This window comes from Pinus tabuliformis, chromosome 8 (genome assembly GCF_031772625.1).
Source record: "Pinus tabuliformis cultivar Carrire ecotype Pingquan chromosome 8, CPIR1, whole genome shotgun sequence".
Classification (NCBI taxonomy): domain Eukaryota; kingdom Viridiplantae; phylum Streptophyta; class Pinopsida; order Pinales; family Pinaceae; genus Pinus; species Pinus tabuliformis.
In genome coordinates, this window is record NC_142294.1 from 798,347,044 (window position 1) to 798,374,965 (window position 27,922).

Genomic DNA, 27,922 nt, shown 5'->3' on the forward strand with positions numbered 1-27,922 from the left:
TTGGTTGTAAGCCTTGAGGTCATTATATGACCAAGAAAAAATGTCAGTATACTTGGAGAGGAGTTGTACATATTTACCTTTTGTATATTGTGAAATGGAGTTGGAAAAATTAATTAACTTTTGTTTAGAAGTAGTAAAAATGTCAACTGCATCCACCTCAACATTAGGAGATTATTGGGATATTTAAGGGTCGGAGTGGCGACAGCGTCATTGTGATCAAAAATATTTTCCAAGGGGATTAATCCTCTAGGAATATGATTATTTTTCAATTGGATTACACCATCTTCACCAATTTTTGGCTTAAAAGGAGGAACTTTGGTTTGTGCCACATCGACATCCTTGCCTTCGTCAATAAATTGGTCTAAGTATTCTCCAATCAATTGGATGAACCTCTTAATCTCTTGCTCATCTTCAAATACCTGCCAATGCTTGATGTTGTCAGGTATTGAAGGTCTATAGAGAACCTCTATTTCGAACTTGATTTTGAGTCTAGTAGGAGGAGAAAAACTGGTTGTTGTGACATCCAAAGCATCAGCTAACTGATTTTGTTCACAGGAACAGTCGTGAAATTAATAGCTGAGAAATAGTTATCAATCACATCCGAAACATGGTTTCTATAAGCACATAAATGGGAGTGTTTAGCATGGCACTTGTTAGTTACTTGTTTGATCACCAGCTCGGAGTCACCATATATGGATAAATTCTTAATATTTAGTTTGTGTGTGGTTTCTAACCCAAGGATGAGTGCTTCGTACTCAGTGATATTATTTGTTGTTTCAAAGTTTAATTTTAAGGAAAATGATGAGTTTTTCTAAGAAGGAGGGATTAAGACGATACCTGCTCCAGATCTAGCTCTGAAGGAAGCACCATCGAAGTACATTTTCCACTCTACGTTGGTATCTAAAGGGAAAGTTAGGAGACTATCATTTTCAGCAAGAGAAGCCCTTTCCTTATCTGAAAGGGAGAACACAAAATTTTCCCTTATTTTCTTCAATGGTATAAACCGAAGAATTTTCGGGATTCTGCTTTGAGCTAATAGTGTAAGTCAGTCTAGATTCTCTATAAACTCATCAAGTAACTCCTCCAAACACGGGGATCGTTGCATATCAAAAGGTCTAACTGGAGTGAACCACCAAGCTTGGCACCCCATATCCTTGACAGTAGCATCCCATAGTTAGGGGGAACATCGGCTACTACTATATCCATAACCAGACTTTTAACAGGGACTTGAACCAGAACAACTACTAGGTATTTAATAAACCCTAAACATTTAACCTACGAGATTCGAAAGAGTAAAGGTCATGGTATTCTTGGGTTATTCTCAATCCGATATTTTCCATAATCTCTTTAGGCATGAGATTATGTGCTGCTCCAGAGTCAAGCATACATTTGTGAAGATTCCAATCATGAATCTTCAAACTGACATAGAAAGGAGTGATAATATTACCACTTTTGGGTTCAGCAGGTCCTAAGGAGATCTTAGGAGCATCGTCCTGTGCACTGATAACATTTGTGAATCCTATTTCCTGGGGAGACTCTTATGACCCTTTTAGGAAGGAATGGATTTCTTGTTTATATTTTGAAAGTTTCACAACTTATGCTAGTGGCATATTAATTCGGATTTTATTCATATCATTTTGCAAGCTAAACATTTTGGTAGGGGAGAGTCTAAATCAGCAAGAATAGGTTGAAATGGTATGGACTTTCCAGTGACTTGCTCTTCTTTAACAAGGGATTCTAGAGGAGGCTCTCGATTCTTCCTAGGCCTTAAATTATACTTCTGTTGAAACTAGGCTTCTAATTGATCTGTGAATCTCTATAACTGGGGGTCCCAGAAATCCTGCTCCAGATATTCGTGGAAAATGGAGAAGGTATATCAAAATAATTTATAGAGTCGACATTTGGATAATCACCTTCATCTGGGTTTCTGAGCTGACTAGCAATGTCATCATCATATTCATCTACCAGGTTAGCATTATTCCTTAAAGGAGGCTAAATAGGTGGTTCATCAACTTTCTTCCCTCATTGCAATAGTTGTTGTTGTTGAGGATGATTTAAAGGGGGAGGATTCCTGGGAGGAAAATTTGGATTATGATTTTGTGGGTTAGCAGAATGAAGGAGAGCTGGTATGTTCCCTACTTCCAAACGTTGTATCTTATTCATTAAGGACTTGATGATTTTAGACATTTCCTCAATATTTTGGTCTTATGAAGAAGAGGAAGTAAGAAGTTGATGAAAAACATTAGCGATTTTTTTCTTCCCAACAGACTTAACGTCCCAAGAAACCCTCTTTCATGTGGCAATGAGGTTTCCCTCACAGGAACAAGCCTTAGCTTTTCCATCAACCAACATCGCAGGTTCCCTCTCCCATAGAGCATAGGAAATGTCATCATCAAGAGAGGAAGTACAGGCCACGATAACATAATTCAGTGGCCAAAGCTAATTATTTTTCTTCACACTATATTATTGAGTGAAAAGCTCGATAAGTTTGTCCATAGTATTGATGGTGTTGGGAGCCAATGACATGAACCATTTGCAGGGTTCTCCTTCAAGGATCTATACAAATAACCTCATACAGATATCATTGTATTTAAATCCTATATTTTCACAGTAATCTTGGAACTTAATTGCATGCTCCTCGGTGGTCCAATCTCCTTCATTATCGAATCGAGGGATATTTTTCTCGTATTTAGGAGAGAAATTGTGTAAGGGCCCATGTATATCGAGGGGACGGTATTGGGCATTTACCCATGCATTCATGGGTGGAAGGATCAGAGGTGAAGGAGGAGAAGTGGGTGACGAGGAGGAATATTGGCAAGGAGAAGTCAATGGATTATTAGGACGAGTAGAGGGATGGAGGTAGGCTGAGTAAAGTTGTGCTTGAGAGTTAAAACCAAGTGAGCTGGAGGATTCAACTACCCGAGGGGTTGGCGAGAATGGGTGGTTTTGTATGAAATTATCAAGCCTTATTCTCCTATTTTCTATAGTTACAAGCACTTCTGGGTCTTCTAAAGGAGAATAACTAACCTCTGAGGTAGACCTGGTTATCCTTCTAGGGGTATCTAGGTTTTAAAGAGGTAACTATATAAAATGAAAAAAGAAAGAATTTCTATAAATACAAAACTATCAAAAGTAGATAATGATTAAATCGATATAAAGAAATAGTACAATATGAACTTACACAGTACCTAAGCCTCAATGGACGTTCACTTCCATAGCAAACTTCAGGCTCTGAAAGTTTTTCATCGTCCGGGAGCATTAGGGTTCGGCTGAGCGCATTTGTCTTCCTATGCTAGACTTACCAAATGTGGCGTAATTCCTAATGTGTTTGGGAAACCTGCAGTGACAATTCATATAAACTGTTAAGCACATTGCATTGATCGGCCAAACCAAATAAAATATGTGGCTGAACAGGGTTAGAATTAGTCATCCACAGATTAAACTAATAACTCCCCGGCAATGGCACCAAAAGAATGTTGGTGCACAGATTGTTCCCACATATAAACAATTGAGCACACATTCACTGAGGATTATATATTCCTCCCGCTCTAGGCGTAACTTTTGGTCCTCAAGACACCACAAGGGGTAACCCTATAATATATTTGTCATATTTTCAATAAGAAAATAATATAAGACCATATATGAGTATTTAAGTCATAGTAGGTGATAGTGGCATTCATAGGAGGAAAGAAATCATTTGACGATATATAATTCTGAAGCCAGATTCCCAACGAGCAAGATAACAATAATAAAATATGGTGATAATGAAAAAGAGAAGATTAGGAAAGTGAAAATATAAAGCAAGAGAAAAATGAAAACATCAATTTTAAAACAAGGTTGCACTCTAGTTATATGAGAACACGTGTAGCAAGTACATGCATGCTCATTCTATTCTCTACTAAATAACAGTTAATATTATATATCGGGACTGATAATCACGCAAGAATAGAACGAAGATATTTTAGAGAACAACGTACACTATAAGAAAGGTGGGAAAATATCAGCATAACAACAAAACATCAAAAGTTGCAATCACTGTAAAGCATTAATTTTATTAACGAAAGACTAACGGTCAATCACAAATAACCCAAGACAACTAATTTAATAATTGTGTTGATAATATCAATATCAAAACACAAAACTAAAGAATTAAAGCATAAACAAGATCAAGCCTTAGATTTAATTGACTGTAATTGCAATTTTGAATAACATATGAAACATAAACTAACAAAATGAAAATCGCCAGGAATAGTCTTCAAAATTAATAATGAAAGTTGTGTATCAAGTACAGGGAGTTTTCAATATCTATAAAAGTCTCTTCCAGACTGTCAAAAACCCCCCAATGACAGGAAACAGGGTTCTTAAATAGTGAATGTTATAATAACTATTTAATAATTGATTTCGACAGTAGACATGGAAATAATAAAATAAGACATGATAAATAAATTATTTAAATGTGATTCTACCTTCGCAGCTTTGATGACTTGGACTTTTTGGTCGGCCCCGAGGAAGATAGTGTGTTTTATTCGTGCACTTGGCCAGTTGGTTCTTGAGTGGTAATGGGAGGTATCTCGTTCCAATCTTCTAGTTGATCTGTAACTGATTTCATGGATGGGACTGATTTGGCTACTTGAGACAAAGAGGCAAGTTGTTGCACTATCATGTTGTGCCTAAAACGACTCTTCACCTTAATTAATTAACCCCAATTAGCAGCAGACATCTAGGGAATGCTCTTGTATTTAGTAATTGCCACCACCAGTCGAGATCTAATTTGTTATTTAGTGGCAGGGAGGCTCTGTTTGATTTTGTTAACTACAGCCAATATAGTAAAATCTTTGTAGAGTTCATTAACAATAGTGGTAGAGGAAACTGATTCCTCTCCTAACATGGCCAAACAACCTAGATCCTGCTCTATTGTCTTCAATTGATCAAAGAATCTTTGTCGGGAAATTTCCTAGTTCTCTTCATTCCAAAATGAAGACACTCCAAATCTTCCCAAATAATTCCACTATTTTCTAAAAAAATTTATTTTATTGATCACTTTATTGAACTTTTCTCGCATGGCCTGCATGGAAACTTGCTTCTCTTTTAGCATATATAAAGAGAAAATACAGTCATCCCTAGGTGGCAATTCGAAATCTGTGAATGCTGGTTCCTCCAAAGTGTTGACTAGATCAATAATACCATCGAGATCCTCCATCCTCTTCTCTAGCACCTCAGTTATAGACCTTGCTTCTAAGTTGGCATTCTGTATAAGTCCCTTTTCACATTGAGCAAGAATTTGCACGTATGCATCAACTGCAGTGATCTCTTGCCATACTTGTTTCCAGATTTCTTCCTTCGCTTCTATCAGTGCTTTCTTCCCAGTGACTGTGACACGAGAAACTTCCTCGAGATTTTTTATCTGATTGGTTTTGTCTCTAAGTGTAGCCTGGATCTACTCAATCTCTTGGTTCTTCCACCCTACGGCTACCTCTGTCCTATTCTTAGCTCTGGCGATTTCTTCTTTGGCCGTCTACAACTCTTGTTCTAACTGAGTGATTTTAATATGTAATAATTTAGGATCTTCTGATTCAGTCCTCTAGGTGGAGTCAAGATATTTATTGATCAAGGCCTTATATTGCTCAAGGAGTTTCAAGTATCGTTCTTCCTTTTCCTTTAATTCTGCTATGACTACTTGTAGCTGTTTGAAAGCCTTTTTGCGTTCTTATTCCTTAAGCCACATGGAAACTTCCATTTCTCAATGACAATGCTTTAATTCTTCTCTTATTTCGAATGCTTTTTTAAGAATGTGGGGATCATGGACTGGGATCTTCAAGACTCCCATAAGAGCTTTTAATTTTTTATCCTTTTCTTCAAGTAACTTCTTCAGGGGAGCAGTATCTTTAGGATGCCTAGATTATCGAATGACAATCTCTTCCAATTCCTTAATTCGATTGGTTTTAGTATGTAGGGCCATACAAGCTATATTTAATTGTTCAAAAACATTTTCCAACATACCTTGCATCTTCATGTTCTGTGCTGTAGAGTCGAGGAATCTGCGAGACACTATCTCAACCGCTTGTCGGTGTAGGTTAATCACATCCATGTCCAACACTTTGCCCAATTTTATGGCCAGAGAAGATGTTCTAGATCCAACCACTTATTGGTTTTCTCCTGTCTCAGGTTGCAACAACGTGAGGTTCAAGGTGTTCCTCTCAAAATCAGCCATTGATATGAAACAAGGCCCACTCATAGGTAGCATCTCCTGGAGCATTGAGGTTTCCACTGATGGGGACTGTTCGGGAACTTTAGTAATTTCTTTGCCAGATGTTCTTCGTTTCTTCTACTTAGTAAATGTGTGTTGGATATCTAGGGCTTGAGCTATGGAATCTTTTGGTTATGTCTCCGTCAAGGTTTCTCTGATCTCCATGTCTAGTTTCTTGATCTACTGATCAAAATCATATGTTTCCACATTAGCCTCTTTTGGTTTGGCACGCCGAATGAACTTTAATTGAGTTAATTCATCAGATTTTCACTTGCTTAAGGGGGTAATAACGTATGAAACTGAAGTTTCCGCTTTTTCTATGGGTTCCTTGTTATGAAACCAGCTCACAAAAAGATAGAAAATATAGTTGAACGCCTTAGAATTCAGCCTCTTCGAGAGGGCAACCTCCTTTACATTACACAAATGAATAATTCTTGGATGATTCAAATGACAAAACCTCCTTTCTATATATAGGAGTCTAAGGGGTCACAATATAACCAAGCCGAACTAACAATAATAATATAAAGGCACAAAAATAACAATAGAGAGATTCTATGGGGCACAATAATAACAATATGGGGACACTAGGGGCACAACAATATTAATAAGGGATACAACTACAATATTAATGGGGGCATCACTAGTATTATAGGGACCTAACATGCCCCTCTCCGTCAAAAAAGTGTTTTCCTCAATGCTTGAGTAGTTTTGGATGCTTCTGTATAAAATTCTCATCCTCCCATGTGGAATCTTCAACGGATAAGTTCTTCCACTTGACGAGATACTCTGAAATGGATCGATTTCGTAGTTGTCGAGTTCTTGTTTCTATGACTGCTTCCGGTTCCAATATAATTTTTCCTTCCTCATCAAGTTTTGGCAATATTTTTTGAACTGGGAGCTTGTCGCCTATAACCTTCTTTAAACATGGAACATGGAAAACTGGGTGCACTCGAGAAGCTGCAGGAAGCTCCAATTTGTATCCCATAGTACCAATCTTTTGCAACACCTTGTACGACCATAATACTTTGGTGACAATTTGTTATCCTTCTTAGCTTACTTGAAGGACATTTTTTTATATGGTTGTAGTCGTAGGAATACCCAATCACCTACATCAAAACTTCTTTCACTGTGATGTTGATCTGCCTGTTGTTTCATTCTATTCTGCACCAACACGAGGTTATCCTTTAATAGTTGGAGAACTTGTTGTTGATGCTCAATGTGATGTTCCACTGCTTGAACCTTAGAATTTTCTCTTAAATATGATGTGATGTTAGGTGGCTGATATCCATAAAGTTCCATAAATGGGGTCATTTTTGTTGCAGTATGGAAGGAAGTGTTATACCACCATTCAGCCAGAGGCAACCATTTGACCCATTGTGTCTATTTATCAGATACAAAGCAACGAAGATATCCTTCCAAACATCTATTTACTATCTCTGTTTGCCCATCAGATTGCGGATGATAATATGAGCTATGAGCTAATTGAGTACCAAGACAAGAAAATAATTTTGTCCAAAAATTTCCTGTAAAAATGGGATCTCTGTCACTTACAATAATCCTTGGGTTTCCATGTAGCTTTTGAATTGTTTCCATAAATGCCGTAGAAACTGTATTGGCTTTAAATGGATGTGATAATGCACAAAAGTGTGCATACTTGGTAAGTCTGTCAACTACCACCATGATGACACTCTTTCCCTCAGACTTGGGTAAACCTGTGATAAAATCCATTGAAACCTCCTCCCAACGTTGGCTTGGAATGGATAAAGGTTGTAATAGACCTGGTGTCTTAATTGTTTCAGCTTTATTTTGTTGGCATACCAAAAATTCTGCCACAAACTTTTGAATATCCGATTTAAGGCCATCCCAAAAAAATTCCTTCTTAACCATGTGGTAAGTTTTTAAAAATCCTGAGTGCCCTCCTAAGGGAGAAGCATGCAATTCCAGAAGAATCTTTTGTTTGAGTTGGGAATTCTTACAGAGGTATAAGCGATCTTTGTACCATAACGAATCATTTTTCCAGCTAAATGTATCAGATGTACTGGAATCTTGTTGTAACTTTCGAATAAGTTCCCACACTTCTTCGTCATTCTTCCATTCCTCCCTTGCTTCGTTTATCCAATCTGGTTGGATAATAGAAATGGCGCACAACAATGCTTCCACATCCTCATCATTTCTTGAGAGTGCATCTGCCACAACATTTTGCTTCTCTTTTTTGTATATGATTTCAAAGTCATAACCCAACATCTTTGTGACCCATTTTTGTTGTTCTTCAGAGGATAATCTTTGTTCTAAAAAGTATTTAAGGCTATCATGATCCTTTTTTACCTTGAAGTGTTTTCCCATTAGGTAGGGTCGTCATTTCTTAAGTGCATGTAGTATTGCCAACATTTCCTTCTCATAAATAGCTTTGTGTAAATACTTTCCCTTGATTGGACGACTTTTGAAAGCAATGGGTCTTTCATCTTGCATTAAAACAACACCAATTCCATTTCCGGAAGCATCACATTCCACAATAAAGGTTTTTGCTAAGTCTGGTGTAGCTAAGACCGGTGCTTGGCACATTGCCTCTTTAAGATATTCGAAGGCCTTTGTTGCTTCTGGAGTCCATGAAAATGCATCTTTCTTCAACAATGTTGTTAGAGGTGCTGCTATTTTCCCATAATTCTTAACAAACTTGCGATAATACCCTGTCAACCCAAGAAATCCTCGCAAATGCTTTATGGATATGGGGATTTCCCATTCCTTAATGGATTTAATTTTGCTAGGGTCTACCTTAACTTCTTCATGAGATATAATATGACCCAGATATTCCACCTCTTGTACTCCAAAGAAACATTTGGATCTTTTTGCATATAATTGTTTCTCCTCCAATAGTTGTAGCACCCTGTCAACGTGTTCAACATGATCCTTCCAAGACTTGCTGTAGATTAGTATATCATCAAAAAATACTAACACAAATTTTCTAAGGAAGGGTTTGAAAATGGAATTCATCAAACCTTGAAATGTAGAAGGTGCATTGGTAAGGCCAAAAGGCATGACCAAAAACTCATAGTGACCCTCATGAGTTCTAAATGCTATTTTCGAAATGTCTTGAGTCTTCATTCTGATTTGATGATATCCTGAACGAAGATCTAACTTGGTGAAGTAAATTGATCCATGCAATTCATCCAATAATTCATCAATAACAGGAATGGGAAACTTATCTTTAATAGTGAGCTTGTTGAGCTCCTATAATCTGGACACATGCGCCATGATCCATCCTTCTTGTGCACCAATACTACTGGAGCAGAGAAAGAACTTTGGCTAGGTTGAATTATACCAGCCTCAAGCATTTCTGCAACCATACGTTCAATTTCACTCTTTTGGGCATAGGGATATCTGTACGGCCTGATGTTTGGAAGAACACTTCCTGGAATCAAATGAATAGCATGATCATGATCACGAATAGGTGGGAGACCTTTGGGAGTCTCAAATACCTTGGAATGATTGTCCAAGACTTTTTGGAGATCTGGAGAAATAGATGATTTCGATGTGGAAACATCTAGCGAACATAATTGTGCAATTACACCTCGTTGTTCCTTTTTTAGAAGCTTTGTCATACCGTTAGAGCTTATTATCTTTCCCGGTTTCCCTGCAATACCCCTTAATTCAACTTCCTTTCCTTCGGCATAAAATTTCATGAAAATTTCTTGAAAGTTAAAAGCTATTGTACCCAAGGATTGTAGCCATTGGACTCCCAGTACAACATCAGCACCTCCCATTGGAATGGAAAGCATTGGGCTTTTCAATACATATTCTCCCATGGATAGCTTGATATTATGGCACTTTCCAGAGCAATTTATCGTTCCTCCATTTGCAACCATCACTTGACACTCTGGTGCTGGATATAGGAAGCAATTCAATTCTTTTGCTATCTTACAATGAATAAAATTGTGGATACTTCTTGAATCAATCAACACTATTACCTTTTTCTTCTTGATTTGTCCTTCTATTTTGATGGTTTGAGGAGTGGTAATTCCAGCCAATGCATTACAAGATATGGTCGGATTCATTTCTTCTTTATCTATTCTTTGTTCTTGGAGTATATCTTCTTCTTTTGACCTTTCTTTCTCCTTTTCTTCTTCCTCTTCACAATCTATGTAGAATAATTTCTTCTCAGCACACTTATGACCTTTAGTGTATTTTCTATCACAACTGTAACAAAGCCCTTTTGCTCTTTTTTCTTCCAATTGTTGTGGTGTCAACCTTATAGGTTGTGGAAGGCTAGGGGCAACAACACTTCCATATTTATAGTTGTGAGTGGTATGCTTCCTGGTTGCCATAATTTTGCTTTCCATTTTTCTTGCTAACCTGAATGCCTTCTCTAATGAATTAGGTTCCCAAAGGCGAACATCATGTTGGATATTATCCTTTAAATTCCCTATGAACACATCAATCCTATGCTCCTCTGGAATATTTTTTACCCTTATGTTCAATTTTTGGAACTCCTCAATGTGCTCCATTATTGAACCCTTTTGTTTGAGACTTATCAATTAGCTAAAAAAGTGTTGCTTTTTGTATCCTCATAATGTGTTGTCAATTCTTCCGTAAAAATTGCCCAAGTGATAATTTGTTTACGAGAGCAAAGCCATTGATACCATACAAACTGATTTGGTTCCAAATATAAAGTTGCAATACGTACCTTTTGTGTGTTTTTCACATTATTGAGATCGAAAAATTGCTCCATCTGTAATATCCATGTTGTGGGATCCTTGCCATCAAACTTTCTCATATCGATTTTTGGAATATGGTGGGTCTTCGATCCAAAATTAGAGTCTATGGAATCATGATTAACATTTATTTTGTTCTCATCATGAGTTTCCTTTACTACCCTTTCACCATTAGTGACCATTACTTGTAGCAACTTATTCAAATTTATCTTCAATTCTTCCATCTTATCATCCATGCCATCCATTTTAGTGTCCATGCCATTCATCTTAGCTTCCATGCCTTTCTTTAAACCATCCATCTTAGCTTTTATGCTTCAGTAGATAGATTTATTATGCTTCAGTCTAGCTTTCTGTTTTGCATGTTCATATAAAGACATTCAATGATAATTAATGCATTATCTGTTAATTGTTTCATTGTCTTTTTCATTGTTTCACATGTAGAAATAATCTATGATTCAATACATTGCATGTGAACTATGGAAAAATATATATAGAGGGACATTTCTGAGTTGAGTTGCTTGTGTCATGATAAAAAAAATTTCATAATTGCATTATTGTTGTATGTTTTCCAATTCTAGGCATTTGGGAACGGTTTTACAATATGATTGTAGATTAAATATTTTCTTTTGGGTTCACCTTGTGCAAAGCAGTGTAACTTATCCTTCTTTGTTGACACTTCGACACATGTTTTAATTGTGCATATAGTCCTAAACCACATTTAGTTGTGCATGTGTTATCTATTTGATGTATATGAATCACATTTAGTAATATAGTCATGATTATAATGCTAAACGAAACTTAATATTATCAATTTGATGTATGTAATATAGTCACAATTGTAATGATAAGGACAAATCGATAATATAGATTCAAATTTTGCTTTTAGACTCACCTTGTACGAAGTAGTGAAACTTTCCCTTCTATGTGTGCACTTTTGCATGCAAGTCTTTGGTGTGAATAGATTTCATTTTGGAATGTCTTTTTTTCCTATAGACTAACCGCGCATAAAAATTTGATATAAATTTGAAAATTAATATCTTAAACTATTCTCTTTTTCATGATTGCATTATTGTTTTGTGTTTCTAACTCTAGCTATATATGGGGTATTTTACAATATGGTTGTAAATTCAATATTTGGTTTTGGGTTCACCTTCTCGGGAGCAGTGGAGCTTGCCCTTCCATCTCCACACTTTCGCGCATGTTTTAGTTCACGTTGTTTGAATGCATGAATGATAGTAACTTGAAACAAATATTTGATTTATTTTTTTCATTATTGCATTATTATCGTATGCTTTCCAAGTGTAAGTAGATTCAATATTTTGTTTTGGGTTCACCTTGTGCGGAGTAGTGGAAATTGTCCTTTTATGTCTGTGCTTCTGCACATGTTTTGGTTCACTTTGTGCCAATGCATGAGTGAAAATAACTTGAAACTAATATTAGGTTTCCTGTGTATTTATAAACATGAATGTGCTTCTCCTATGTCACTAACTTCGTTTGTCATTCAATGGTACTGATATTGAGGATGTTAAATAGAATGAACCTTGGAATTAAATGGACATAATGGATTTAAAACATTGAGGATTATTGCTTGTATGTAGTCTAAATGGTGGCGTTAATCTATTAAGTTTCTATTTATTAGCATGTCACATCCATGTAAAGTCACACTTGTGAGTGATAGGTTATAATTATACAACATTAGAATTATTTGCAGTTTCTTGAGAGTAAGACAAGGGGAGGCATTTGACAGGAAGTCAAAGACAACAAAGTCTCAAGGTAACAGAAATTTTGATGTACATTGTGCATGTTGACTGTTGTAGGCTGAATTTTTTTGGAATTTTTTCTAAATATTTACGAAGATGAACACACAAAGGATAAGGTAGCGTAAAAGTGAAGTATCCAATGCACATTAGTAGAGGCAGACATAAAAGGAAGGGGCACGACATAGGGAGGAACCATGCGGGAAGGAGATAGCAACTTCTAACGAGTGGGGACATGTGCAGATAAATATGATAGTTAGTATTTTGTAGATGGTGGCAAAGGAGAGGAGGGATGTCATGGTAAAAGAGGTTGACGATATTTACAGAAGGGAGGAAGCCGTTGAAGTGGTAAAGAGTAGTAGGAGATATTTCCAACAAATGGTTAAAGTGGCATGGGATAGATACGGAAGGGATGTTAGAAAATATCCAACGGTTGGCCAACAAGAAGGATAACTAGAAGAGTGGAGAAGCAGGCTGAAGGATATCGAGAAGCTACAAGGAACCAATATAAGGACATATCGAGATACATCGAGGGTTAGATGATTATACCATGTGTTGTAGAAGAAGAAGAAGAAGAAAGAATTGCTGCAAATGTGTCCTTTTGTTACAGTAGTTTCAAATGCTAGTGCTTGTGTTTGTAGTTGCCTTGCAACATAAGTGTAAAGGAAATAGCATATGGTGGATTTTGTAGGGTTTTGTATTATATATATTATCCTATTGTACTATAAGTAATTAATGAAAGCTAGTGAGTCGAGTTATACATGGTCTATGTTGTAGCGCCTTATGTCTATGTTTATTTTATGATGAAATAATACTAAGAACAATGGGTTGCCTCTTTTATACTTATGAATGCATGTGCATTTTTATGTTAATATGGTCCATTTGTTTAACAGCTTCTGAAAAATCTCGTAGCGATTTGAATATCTATGAGTGGTTCTAATGGTTGAGTGAACTGATGATATTTTGATAATTTGATATGTTGAAGCATTCTAGTATGAACAACATGTCACTTTGGCTAACGCCGAAAAGAGTGACAAGAGGAATAATATATCTTAGCCATAGTTGTTTTGTCAATCATGAGTTTCACACAAATCAATGAGTGCAAGAGCCACTGAAGTTATGCTTAGTGTATAGTCTCAGAATGATTTTTATGTGTTTGTCTGATAAGTGTCTGAGTCTTGTGTTGTAATTTAAGGTTCTAGTGTTCCAGGGTTCTAACAATCCCATTTCACAGCAAAAACCTAGTTCTAACAGTCCCCCATTAGTATCTCGGGTGAGACTTCATCCACTTTGTGGTTGATGCCGAAAGGGTTGATACTAAGAAATTTTGTTGGTTGACTGTGTAGCAAATCCCAAGTCTAGTAGAATCACGCGAACCAATAAATGGTTATGTTGTTGGGACAAGGGGCATTGCATGACGGGATTATTTTATGGTAGACATGTGGAAACCATGGAACCCCACCAAGGATGAGATTACTCGGTGGTTTAAGAGGAAGGATCATGAGTTTACAAAAAAATAATTGGGGATAAAAAATAGAGCACAAAGAAATGGTTGCAAAAGTACATCTTTACTGGACTTTATGAAACCTTCTTTGGAAAAATTTTGAATATTCTAAAGAAGTGGATCCATCGACTAAAGTACAATAAAATTACCTACCACCATGATGGACCGAGGAAGTGGACTTTGGATGAGATACCACAATTGCAAGCGGTGAGTAACAAAGTTTCACATGTTGTAGATTTTTGGTTTGAAAGTGTGTTGGAAGGATATGTTTTTGAATTTTAAATAGAAGTGACAATATCTTATAGTGTAACACAAAGGAAGTTTTTGAAAATACCACAAGGTTGATTTATACGGTCACTGCCATTATCCATTAATATGTTATTGTGTGGCCATGGAGTTTTTCCCTTGGATTCAAACAACATGAGCGGCTAAACTGATCGCATACTTGGGGAGATGGGGCAGAACTAGGAGGTAGTCTAAGAGGAGAGAAAGGAGAAAAGGTGGAAGGACTGTAGTGGAGGTTGATGGCGAGTAAAAGACTACATAGAGGAAGGTGAGGAGATATTATGGAGATAGAAACATTTGAGGGTGGCACCTTGAGGAGTGGATGGAGGTTTCGATGGGGTAAGGTGGGAGTAGGCCAATTACTATTGATGCCTACTGAGAGGAGAAGCCCAGGGAGACGAGTAAGAAAAACCTACTAAATGGAAAGGAGTAGCATGAGTGATAAGAGTTATGAGGGAACGTATTTTGGTACCCTGTGCATTAAGGTAGAGGAAGAAGAGAATCTGATCCATGTAGCACGAAGTCCTTGCATCCTGGAAAATAGAATCAGACGTGCTTGGTGTCAAACCCACAAACTTACGTGCTTCTACAAATTTAGAGGTAAGTACTCAGCATATTGTCATGAATATTGTAGATGGTAATTATTGTCAAGGGGGTAGAGGTACTAGTAATAGTAACATTTCCCAAGTAGTAAGAGGAGCGTCACAGGGTGCTCATGTTTAGTTTGGTGCTTAGACTAGTTTAGTGATTTCAAGTGGTTCAGCAGGTGCAATCAGAGGTACTTCATCAGGAAGTATTGCGTTGAGCTCAATGGTGGGTGTAGATTTAAGAATGACTATGTTCCATGGTATTAGGAATGAACACCCAAAGCAACATCTATTTCTTTGCGAAGCCATTTGGAAAACTAAACAAGTCCAAGACAAGGTGACAAATATTTCCCAGTTGGAAGCGACCTTCAAAGACTCTGCATTAACATGGTATATACAATTTAAGAGTGCGACCCAACTGGGTAGAATATAACATTGAATGAGATTAAGCAGACTTTAGTCAGAGAGTTTTAGAAGTTGAACTCTGAATCTTAGTGCATTGTCGAGCTAAGGGAGATCAAGAAAGGCTCAAGCAAGACCAACATTTTAAGATATTGAAGGACAAGATGATGTTCAAAATTCTAGACGTGTAGCATAAGGAATGGCTCATAGTTGGGCTATTACCCCACATTAGGTATATCATTGATGCAACAACAAATTGGTTCATAGTCAGAGGCATTTCAGCTCCCACTGAAGTTGGAAGCCTCACTAGCAGGAAGTGGAGAGAGAAATGGAATGGTTCAAGTATAGTCACAAGTTGATGCGCTAACTCTGCAACTCCAATGTTTCACAAAAGGGAAATAAAAGTAGGAGGAAGTGTGGTGCACCATCTATCAGATAGAGGGTTACCACATAAATGAGTGCAAGTTGTAGATAGAATACATGGAAATCAAGTGCAGTGAATCCTGATGAGGCTCATCAATGGGTAAAAAATATGGAACTTAATGCACCTCCAGCTTACTAAAATTAACTCTTCTCATAATTCTTTACATGTTTTAATTATATTTTTCTTAATGAGATGAGTAAAAGTAAGATGTCATGTCTAGTGGTCTAATGTCCATTGGTTGTAGGTTTTTGGAGCAAATTATGGTTAATTAGGGTGCAGGAACTCGAATGAGACAAGAAGGAGAGATCATAGGAGATAGGATCTCCCTCATTAACTCCTCACTCACTCGAAGATCCCTCAATCAAATCACACCAGCTCAGAGTTGCAGGCAGGCAAGTCATGAGGATCATTGGCAGCCAAGCCAGTGATACTTAAGAACAGGTTAATCTCAGATTAGGAGCCAAGCCTCCATAGATTTAAGGAAGATGTTGGAAACTTCAGTTGTATAAATAAAGAGGCTTAGAGCCTCATTAGGATTTGGATTTTTTATGCAAGATAGCTAAGCATTTTTCGAGTTGAAGGATTGTGACAAAACACTATTATGTATTTTTTGATATGTTAATGAAAATGAGCAGCATCCCCTTGATCCAGCACTGAGTTGACTCAGAGGGTTGAAGCTCTTGGGTTAGGGCCCAACCCTAGTAGCAGATGTTCCTCTTACTGTACGTGTATGTTTTGGTTATCTCATGGTTAGTTGTTAACTTGATTTTGGTGTTGTTAAATTGCAAGTATTGGTAGATTTGATTAGTTTGCTTCCATTTGTGAATAGCTCTAACAATATCATTCTAGAGATAAGAAAATATTCAAAAAAGGCTGATAATATGTGGATCTTACCTCATTCCTCCCTTCCTGGGACCATGGCTTGAGGAACAATTCCCATTCAACCCAAAAAGACAGAATTCTGATTTTTATGAAATTTAGAGTTTTTTTGCTAATTAGGTCACCATATTTAAGTTTTAGAAGATATGTTGCATTTGTCATTTTTGATATCTTAAGTCTTGCATTATATCTCATGTAGCTATCATAATAGGTTTCAAGAATTCCCATGCATAAACTTGGCAAATAAATGATGCAAATTCTATTTTCTTATATTTTTGTAAACCCTTCTTGTTTAGGGATGATTTATGGATAAATGCCAACACTAATGTATACGTTGCAGGAGTTCCTACATTGCAAGAATACCTTATTTCCTCAGCCACAGCCAAATCATATCCACCCATGATCGCCAAAAGCCACTAAGTGATCAATTCGAGTTATGATTTTAAAGGAAAACTTGACATGTTTATTGAGCAAATCCAACCATCATAAAGCTTGGTTTGAGTTTTGAGTGAGTGCCTACCACTCCCTTGCCTTATTTCCACCTTACTCACCTTCCCTAAGCTCCATACCACCTTCCAAACCACTCCCTATGCTTTCAGCCTGTTCCTGTAGGAAAACAGGGGATCTTGTAGGTGAACTAGGACATCCAGTAGGAAAACCTGTAGGGGCTTGTTTTAAGCCCGAATTATGAAAAAAGCATCACTAAAGCTATGAGTAGACCCCTTCTTGCCTCCCAAGCCATCTGAACCATTGCACTCATCTCCCTCCACACCTATCTCACCTGCCATGCAACCAAGAAGGATTAGCATTCACATTTTTACAAAAATATAAAAAGAAAAAATCTTTATATTCATTCATGCACACAACAGTTAAGTGCTTGTTTAGATCAGATTTCATTCTTAGGTTAGTTAAGAGTTCACTCTGTTAAAGTAGAATTCTTTTGAATGCAAGGTATATTAAAAAATAGCTAGATGAGTTATGTGTTTTGTAGGCATCTATTTCAGTCTTTCATTACTGCAGTAAGTAGCATTTCAATTCTCTCAATTAGGGTAAAATTCTCCTCTCTCAATTGGTAATCAAACTTCTTCTAAATCAATAGAAGGTTGGTTTGAGAAGCCCTAGTGGTCTATCACCCCAGCTCAGCAGTGATAAAGAGTGGACCCATTACATCTATTTGTGTATACAACACTGTCACCTCCAAGTTTCTACGAACTACGGGTTAATGAAGTAAAGTTGGTAGCCCTAGGAGTTGCAGCATTTTTGCTGCAATAATGGTGCCCATCACTTTTTGGCGTCGTTGTCAGGGAGGTGTTTGAGTAGATTTGGTTTCTGCTTTCTTTCTTCCATTTCTTATCTCTTTCATTCTGTTATTAGCTCCATTTTCCAAAGTAGTTATAAGTTGGTTTGCTTTCCTTTCCATTCTACAATTGATTCCATTCAGCAGTTAGTTTCAATTCAATGTGTCTTTTCAATTCTGCAATCAATCTTGAATCTTGAAAAACAAAACAAAAACACTCCTTTCATGCCTCCTAGGAATAGGGATAACTTAGGAAAATTTCTACCAAATACCCCCACCACTTTAAACACCCAACCTTCCCTCTTCTTCAGTGGCTATGAATTAGAGGAACCTTTATGCGAACAACCGGAAATTTTTGAAGAGCTTATAGGGGAAGAAGAAGAAGAAACCATTCCAACTAACATAATGGCTGAAAATAGAAATGAAAGGGGATAAAGAGAAAGAATATAGGGTGCTTTTCCCATCAGATAAACCAATGGGGATGCCAAGATGAAAAATATAAGCCCCTCTGCTCTTCCTCACTTCCATGGCCTCACCTCAAAAGATCCAGATACTTTTCGATTCGAATTTGTTGTCATATGTAGAAATTATAATTACACCTTTGATGATCAGAAGTTGAAATTATTCCCACCCACTCTCAAAGGATGCAGCCCTACGCTGGTGCATGGGTTTACTTGGGGATAGTATCACCACCTGGGCTGAGATGCAACAAGCTTTCAACAACAAGTATAGGGACCATTGTATGTCCAAAGATAACAAAGAGGAAATTTTTAGAATTACCTTGGGACATGATGAGTCCTTAGAGGATTACGAGGAAATATTCCATCTTAGCTATAAAAGGGCTAGGTGCACACTTGATCCTAAGTAACTTAATCTAGTCCTTATCAGGGGGATCAGGGAAGATCTCCTAGAAACCCTAAATCTATTATCAAGAGGGGACATCTACCAGCTACCCTATGATGATATCAAGATTATTTTCATGCATCATTCTAAGGTAGCTAGAAAAAGGGGTAGGGTCATTCAAACAGTGGCCAGCTCATCCTCTTCCAACACATCTATAAAAAGTGAAATTGGGAACACATTGGAAGGTTTTAAGAGTGAAATGTTGCAAACCCTTGCCCTGCAGATGGACACTGTGCAAATCAAGAGGAAGTAGGAGGAAGCAAAGAGATAATTAGCCATCTTCTACCCTAGATGCAGAAGGAGGCACCCTAGGAATGAATGTCCATTGAACTTTATAGAATTATGTTCGGTCTGTGAGGAAAACCATTCCTCAGACAAGTGCACTTATCTACCTAGACTAAAAGTTTTGTATCAGGGAACTTAAGGGGTGACTGAACAGATCTGCTACATAAATCAAAGAAGGCCTCATGGGCCTCAACCATACCAGCATGGCATGCAAGGGTCATCCTATTCATATTACAACCCTAATCAAAACACATCCATTCCCTCTTGGTGCCCCCCTACTCATCCCTCTTGGTCTACACCTTCTCCATGGTCTTTTGCACTTCAATACCATTCCCAGCCGACCAACCAACCATTTCAACCATATACTCCTCCACAACCTCAGGGGTGGAGGCCCCCATACAACAACACTCCAGCTTTATTGCCTTCACCTCAATATCAACTACATCATTTACACCTTTCTCCACCTAAACAACCTTAGATGCTTGCACAACCAAACCCAAACCCGAACAATAGACAGGCACAACAGGTCTACATTGGAGAAACATCATACCATGCTTATGCTGTTGAAATTCATTAAATCAACCTTAGGTCTGGGAGAGTGCTCCCAAATAACCAACCTCCATCTCCACCTATGGAGCGTGAGGAGGAAGGAGAGGAAAGTATGCCTAGGGTAAATCCACCACCCTTTCCTAAAAGATTAAACCATCCAGTCCAGCATACCCCAGAAGAGAATGAACTTCTAGGTGAGTTGAAAAATCTGTGTCAAAATTTCACTTCTCCAAGTTATTAAAGATGTACCCATTTACAACAAGTTGATTAAAGAGAAGTGTTTCAAACATCTAGGGAGGCAAAAAAGAGACACCCCTACCATTAATGTCATTGGACAGTTGTCTGACTTAATGTTGGGGCAGGTAATTTTCCCAAAGTATTTAGACCCTAGGAGCCCTGTAGTAGATGTACACATCGATGGCACCATTTTCCCCCATACCTTGATTGATCTTGGGGTTGCCATCAATGTAATGACTAAGGACACTATGCTCAAGTTGAATCTCCAGGGATCATTAAGAAAGACCATGACAGTCTTGCAGCTTGCAAACCAATCCACAGTAGCCCCTGAGGGGATTGTTGAGGATGTGATGGTCTCCATTGATTCCTGGGAATACCCTACATACTTCTTATTTCTCCAGCCTAAGACCAAATTTAATGGTTATCCTCTCATCCTTGGGAGGCCTTGGTTAGCCACTACCGATGCCTACATAAGTTGCAGGGCTAGAAATATGACTATCAAAAATGGACATCTATCCAAGCAGTTGGTCCTGTACCCTCCTGCTCAGCCATCTCTAGAACATGACTTACCTTTATGGCTAAAAGAGGAGGAAGAAGATGAAGTCTACTCCTCCCAAATTTATACCCTAGAAACTGCCATAGGAGGAGAGCAGCCTTATTAAGATGATTTGATTGAACACATGCTCCAAAATCCAACTCCCAACACCATGTCTCTAGAGGAAGTAGTGAAGGAAACCAAGGACAACCATCGGGTTGATCTATGCTTAGCTAACCCAAGCCCTACTCGTGTCAAGACAATAGAATTCAGTCCTGAAAGAGCATTGAAAATCAACCCCTCTCTCTTTGTACACCAAGAAGAAGAGTTATGTAATATGCTAAGAGAAAATTTGGATTCCTTTGCTTGGAATTACATGGAAATGAAGGGAGTGCACCCCTCGGTGTGTACTCACCACATTTACATCAAATAAGGTTGCAAACCAATCTGATAACCCCAAAGGAGAATGAATCCAACTCTCAAGGATATAGTCAAAGAAGAGCTGCAGAAACTGCTGGATGCGGGATTCATTTACCCTATCTCAAACAGTGAGTGGGTGTCTCCTCTGGTGTTGGTTCCAAAGAAAAATGGAAAGTGGAGGATTTGTGTTGATTACAGAGAGCTAAACAAAGCAACAAAGAAGGACCATTTTCCTCTACCTTTCATTGACCAAGTGTTAGATGGTTTGGCAGGGAAGAAGTTCTTCTCTTTCTTAGATGGGTTCAATGGGTACAATCAAATCCAAATCAGCCCAGAGGACCAGGATAAAACCACCTTCACCTGTCCTTGGGGTACTTTCACTTATAGGGTCCTTCCTTTTGGTCTATGCAATGCCCCTGCCACTTTCTAGAGAGCAGTCCTGAGTATCTTTGCAGAGCTAGTCCATGATGCAGTAGAAATTTATATGGATGACTTCACACCCTATGGGTGTGATTTCCAGGAGGCTCTCTCTAACCTGGGCAAGGTGTTAAAAAAATGCATTGAAATGAACTTATCCCTTAGTCTAGAAAAATGTGAATTCTTGATGACTGCATGGACTATTCTAGGTCACTCAATATCCCAGGAAGGACTACAAGTAGACCCAAATAGATAGCCATCATCAAAAGGGTCCCAACTCCTCAGAAACAGAGAGATGTTAGAAGATTTTTAGGATTAGACTGATACTATAGGATATTTTTAAAAGATTTCAGCAAGTTAGCTTCTCCCTTGTTTTGGTTATTGGCCAAAGACTCTGAATTTTTATGGTCAAAAGCTGCCAAGAAGCCCTAGACACCCTAAAGGACAAGTTGACTACTGCACCTATTCTCCGAGGCCCAAATTGGGCTCTTCCTTTTCATATTCATGTCGATGCCTCTCACAAAGCTATAGGAGCAGCTCTAGGCCAGATAGATGACAAGCTTCCTTATGCCATCTACTTCATCAATAAGAATCTTTCGAAAGCCGAGTTGAACTACACAGTAACTGAAAAAGAGCTCCTAGTTGTTGTGCATTCATTGAATAAATTTAGACATTACATTACTAGTTACCAGACATTTGTACATACTGACCATGTTGCAATTAAATATTTGATGAATAAACCTGATGTAAATGCCCAGATTATTAGATGGTTACTTTTATTGCAACAATTTGATTTAACTATTATTGGTAAACCTAGTAAGGAGAATGTTGTTGCAGATTTTTTTATCCAGATTGACTTTTCCTGTAGGGGAGGAAGGAATGGTTGATGATCAATTAATAGATGAAAATTTATTCGTCATTTCAGTTCTCTCTCCATGGTTTACTGACATAGCAAACTACTTGGTGTTTTCACAGTTTCCTCCAAATTTGTCCTCCAAGGAAAAGAGCAGAATCATAATAAAAAGTGCCCCATTCACTTGGATTGGGGGCAATCTCTTCAAGCTAGGTCCGGATCAAATTCTAAGAAGATGTGTCAGGGAGGAGGAAGTCTTCGACATCCTTCTAGCCTGTCATGATGGGCCTTATGGAGGTCACTTTACAGCCAAAAGAACAACATTCAAGGTACTACAAGCTAGTTATTACTCGCCCACGCTTCACCAAGATGTAAGGAGGTATACTAGTTAATGTGATCAATGCCAAAGGATGATGAAACCTACCCCAAGGGACAAGATGCCTCTGCAACCTCAAGTAACTTTCGAGCCATTTGACAAGTGGGGCATGGATTTCATCGAGCCCATTGACCCTCCATTGAGACAAAAGCAATACATCATTGTGTGCACTGAGCACTTAACAAAATGAGCTGAAGCCAAAGCCATCAAAGTGGCAACGGAAGAAAAAGTGGTTGAACTCTTAAGGGAGAATGTGTTTTATAAGTTTGGGTACCCTAGAGAATTGGTCACTGATCAAGGCAGTCAATTTACATCTCACATTATTGAAAATATGTTAAACTAGCATAAGATCAAGCACATAAAATCCACCCCTTACCACCCACATGCTAATGGGCAAGTGGAAATAACCAACTGAGCATTGGAAGGCATTCTGACTAAGGTGATTAGCAACAGCAGAAAGGATTGGGTAGACAGATTAGTTGAGGCCACCTGGACCTACAATACCACCTGGAAGACCTCCACTGGCTTCACTCCTTATGAGCTGGCCTATGGGAAGAAAGCTCTGTTGTCCATTGAATTTTAATACAACACCTTAAGGATGGCAGCACAACTGGATCTGTTAGTACCTAGATTTACCTTAGGCTGAAAAGGTAGGATCGAGGGCTAACATCTAACCATGCTCAGCTTGGTAGCTAGCCCTACCAGGTCAGGAGAGGGCTCTCTCCGGGTCAATCTCAGCAAATTATGATCGATGAGGGCTTGAGATGACTGAAATATCTACTGATATTAGGCTAGGTATCAGTGCAAGAGAGTTTTATTTGATAAAATGGTGTTTTGTTGGCTCAGATGGAAAAGTAGATTTTGGGTGCAGAGATTGAGGCTTAGTCCTGCAGATATCTCAATGGGGCAAGGTAGGCAATTGTTTTTGGCACTTAAAATTGAATGAGATGGAAGGAATAGACATGTGAGGTGTTGAAGAGGGCAAGAGAAATCATGGATCCTCCCCAAACAGCTGAAAACATCAAGAAACTAAAGCAAACTTCAAGTAGAGCACTGCACTTTCAATGGATTCTACTTACACTCTTGTTTGTTTAGTTCAGAAGAAACAAGATAGATAATGGCATACATGACATATAAGAAAATTCACAATTACAAAGAAAAGCACTGTACCAAGACAAATTTCCACATGGATCCCAAAGAGTGCTGCAAATCCTGGTCTTAATTCCTTAGCCAAAATGTTGATATGAATGTACAATGAAGCTCAAGGATTTCTCGAAAGTTCAACCATGCTAATGACTGAAAGATCACAAGATATAGACAAAGCATAACTCATCCTAGCCTCTAGGGGTCAAGCTCACAAGTTTAGGAGCTGCTCCAACTAATTCTAAACTGAGAACTAGAAATCAGGCAGTGGAACAGCTTGCCTCTAGAAACTAGGGAACTGATTCATTCAGTTTCAAACAACATTTTAACCAATGAATCTACCTCCATAAGTGAAAATTTTACATAATTACATCATGATCCATCAATTTACCTTAAATTACATCACAAATTTTCCATTAAGAAAGTGAAAAAGTCAAACTGGCCAAAGCTGGGCGAAAAACAGAGCAATACTTGGTCAAACAGGCAATTTTTCCTCTATGCTGCGCCTGATTCTCTATGCGTAGCGCCTGTTTGGACCCACTTTTGGAGGCCTTCCGGATGTCCAAATTTGCTGCTTGTTGGAAAGGTCTACCTGTTTACTTTCCAACCCAAGTGGAATTTTTCAATTTGGCCTCCATTTGCCCCTCCAAAACTCAGTTCTCCCAACACTGCTTCCTGTGTGTCAAAATAGGGACAGAAAGGCCATTTTTAGGGTGTTTTTGACCCTTTTGGGGGCTCAAAACCTGTCAAAATTTCTTGGCCATTTGTGAACATGCATATTTTTTCATGACAAATCCAAATATGTTAAGTGTTTCTCAAAATGATGCCTCCATCAAAAGCGAGCGTCGGGTGGCGCGGCGCATAGAGCAGAAATTTATGTGTTTTAGTGCCAAAAATTCCAAAAATGAAAAAAGTGCCCCAATTTGTTTGAAATTTGGGCTGAGTCTCCTCCATCAAGCATTGTGTTGGGTAAAGAATCCTCAGCCAATATCTGAAGTCTATCATGCTCCTTTCGCCTCCTCAATGCCCTTTTCAACTTTGCTTTCAAGCTCCTGATTCTTTCCTTGCAACTTTTGCTTTTCGCCAAGTAATGCTAGGCCATGTGCCTCAAAAATGTCCTCTCTTTGTTGGCCTTCTCTAGCATCCTTTCCCAAGTGCAAGTTTTTCCTCTCAAGCCAAGATTCACGCTCAGGTTGAATTTCCCTTTCAAGTGTTGTCGACTTGGTTTTCCTTCTCTTAGCAACTTGTCGGTTGCTTGCATGTTTTTGAGCTCCATGGATGAGTGGGACTGATGAGGGGAGGATTTGAGGCTAGCTGTAGGGCTTTTTGGAATGAAAGGGTTTAGGGAATAGTATTTAGGCTTTCGGATAGCAATTAGGGTTTGGGGATATTTGAATAGGGTTTGGGAATACTAGGATTAGGTATTAGGGTTTTTAGTTTTAGGGATAAGGGGATAGGTGAGTGTGAACGAAAAGGGAGAGGAAAGTAATATGAGTGAAGTGTAGTGAAATCAAAATGAAAATGGGGATACAATGGAAAAACTGCAATTTTGCAAATCCTAGGCAATTTTCTCAACACAACTTTGCAAGGAACTAGGGTTTTGTTTTTAACCGATTGAAACACCATAAACACTGATGGAAACTCATACATTGGCAATATGGAGGTGTTAAATTACTTTAACACAAGAATATTGAGCAAATTTTTCAATTTGGGAGAGTTTGTGAGTGAAATCAGGCTTCCAGCTCTATGCACCGCGCCACAAACCCAATGCGTCGCACCACCAAACCCTATGCATAGTGCTTTTTGCAGGAGACTTTTGGAGGCCTTCCCGGTGTCAAAATTGGGTGCAGGATAGCTCATTGGAAATTTTATTGAGTCTAATTTCCAACCCAACTATAATTTTTCAATTTGGAGTTCATTTTCCCTGTCAAAAATCAAATCTCCCAAGACTGGTCAAAATGTGCAGAATGAGGCTGCCTAAAGGTAGAGTGTTGTTGCAATCAACTTTTGAAGGTCTTACTCAACTCCAAATTGACCTCATGATAGCTCATTGGAAATTTATTTGTGTTTAGTTATCATTTGACTCATCAAGAAAGTCATTTGGCCAACTGAGCTAGGAGAAAACTTGATTTTCCCAAGGTCACTTCAGAGGTTCATCAATTCTCCCGAGGCAACTATATTTTTGACATTTCTCTAAAACCATGACACCTATGTAAAAAGTGAAGGAGTTTTTTCTTCCTTGGCCTATTTTGGAAAAAAACCTCTCTCAGCTTTCCAAAATTAATCTTTTCTTGCTCAAAAACATCATTGGAGTAAAACCTATCTCGATGTGTGGAACAAGGGATTTGTCGACATGAAGCGAAATGAAGGGGATAAGGAGCTTCTAAATTCTTTAGAAAATTTTTGGAAGTAGGGAGGGATGTTAGGAAGTAGGGGAAAGTGGAATTTCGTAGATTGAGTGAGGGGAAGAGGTCCAAAAGGGCAAAACACAGGCCTAGTCTAGAAAATTGTCAAGTTGTAGCAAGAAACTAGGGTTTGTGCAAAAATGAGGAATTTGAGGGATTTCAGTGATGGGAAGTGTTTAATAAGGTAAATTAAGGATAGGGGAAGGTGTATGAACATCCGGATACAAGTTTTGCTAATTATTTGATCATCCAAGAGAAATTACCTTCAAAACCCTAGGAGAGGGAAATGAACTTTACCTAGGCGCAACTGAAGCATGAACAAGGTGTAAAATGACCCATTGGACCCTGGCATGATGATGAAAACCCTATGAATGATGGTGCACTCAGCTGAATGGTGACATGGCCCGACATTTGGACAACTTTGAAAGGAGTAAAAGCAAACCCTAGACCTAATGCCTAGTGAGCAAATTTTGCTTGAAGACTCACTAAAATGACAAAATTTGACCTTGACACCTTAAAATCACTTTGTAAGAGCATGTTTGATCATTGGAGGAAGGCTGCAAAAACTGACACTAACAGGATCTAGATATCACAAGCGCACAACAAGAAAGATTGTTCCAGCTGAATGGGCTAGATGAATTTAGGATGCAAGCCCTCCTGCACACAGAAGTGACTCAAGTTCAAAGGAAAATATGGCATGACAAGAATATAAAAGAAAAACAGTTTCAAGAAGGTGAATGGGCTTTTTTGTATGATTCCCAGTACAAATATTTCAAAAGAAAGTTAAGGACTAGATGGTTAGGGCGTTATGTAATAGAAAAGTGTCATGATAATGGTGTTGTTCAAATAAGAACCATTGATGCAGAGGCTATCTCTTTGCTTGTCAATGGGTACAGAATAAAAACATACAATAAGATCTTGTCAAAGCAGGAATTCATCAATAGCATCAGCAAGACAGTGATGGTGGTCGAGCAAGTCTCATCTTCCATCCCACCAAGTCCTGAAAACAAAAACAAAAACAAAAAAGACTCTGGTGGAAACCTCCATGAGGCACTTGAGTACCACTGTTGGGTTGAAAACCTCTTGAGACGGCCCAAGAGTGTTTAAAAAAATAAGAATAAAAATATATCTAAGTGGAAACCTCTTTTGAGGCACCCAGGACAGGAAACTAGGATGAAAACCTCCTTGGGGGCAAACTAGTTGTTTTACAAAAAAAAAAAAAAAGAGAAAAAAGACACAAAGATGACAATTATGTTTTACAGGTCTACAAGAGGAGGATAAGCAAAGCATGAGAAGGACAGAAAGACCTACAAAATCTATGTCTTAATTCACCCATCTCATATCCTCAATTATCCCCCTAGTCCTCCATCCATACACCACTCCAGATCATTTTAAACAGTTCTGTGTTTTCTACAGGATTCCCTGTAATACTACAGGAGTTTCCTGTAGGAATTACGGGAGGTCTTGAAAACCACGAGAAGAGTAGTCCAATGGCAAGGTGGTGACACAAGCCTGTGTTTGAATGAAAAAAACCATTTACCTTACCACACTACATCCAATACCTTTCATAACCATGTTGCCTTGTATCCATCAAAGAAATCAAGTTCAAAAAAAATACAAAAAAGAAGAGAGAAAAAAAAAAAAAAAGAAAAATGGAAAGAGGATGCATACCCATAAGTAGAATCCCTCAGCTACCATTCCATAACCC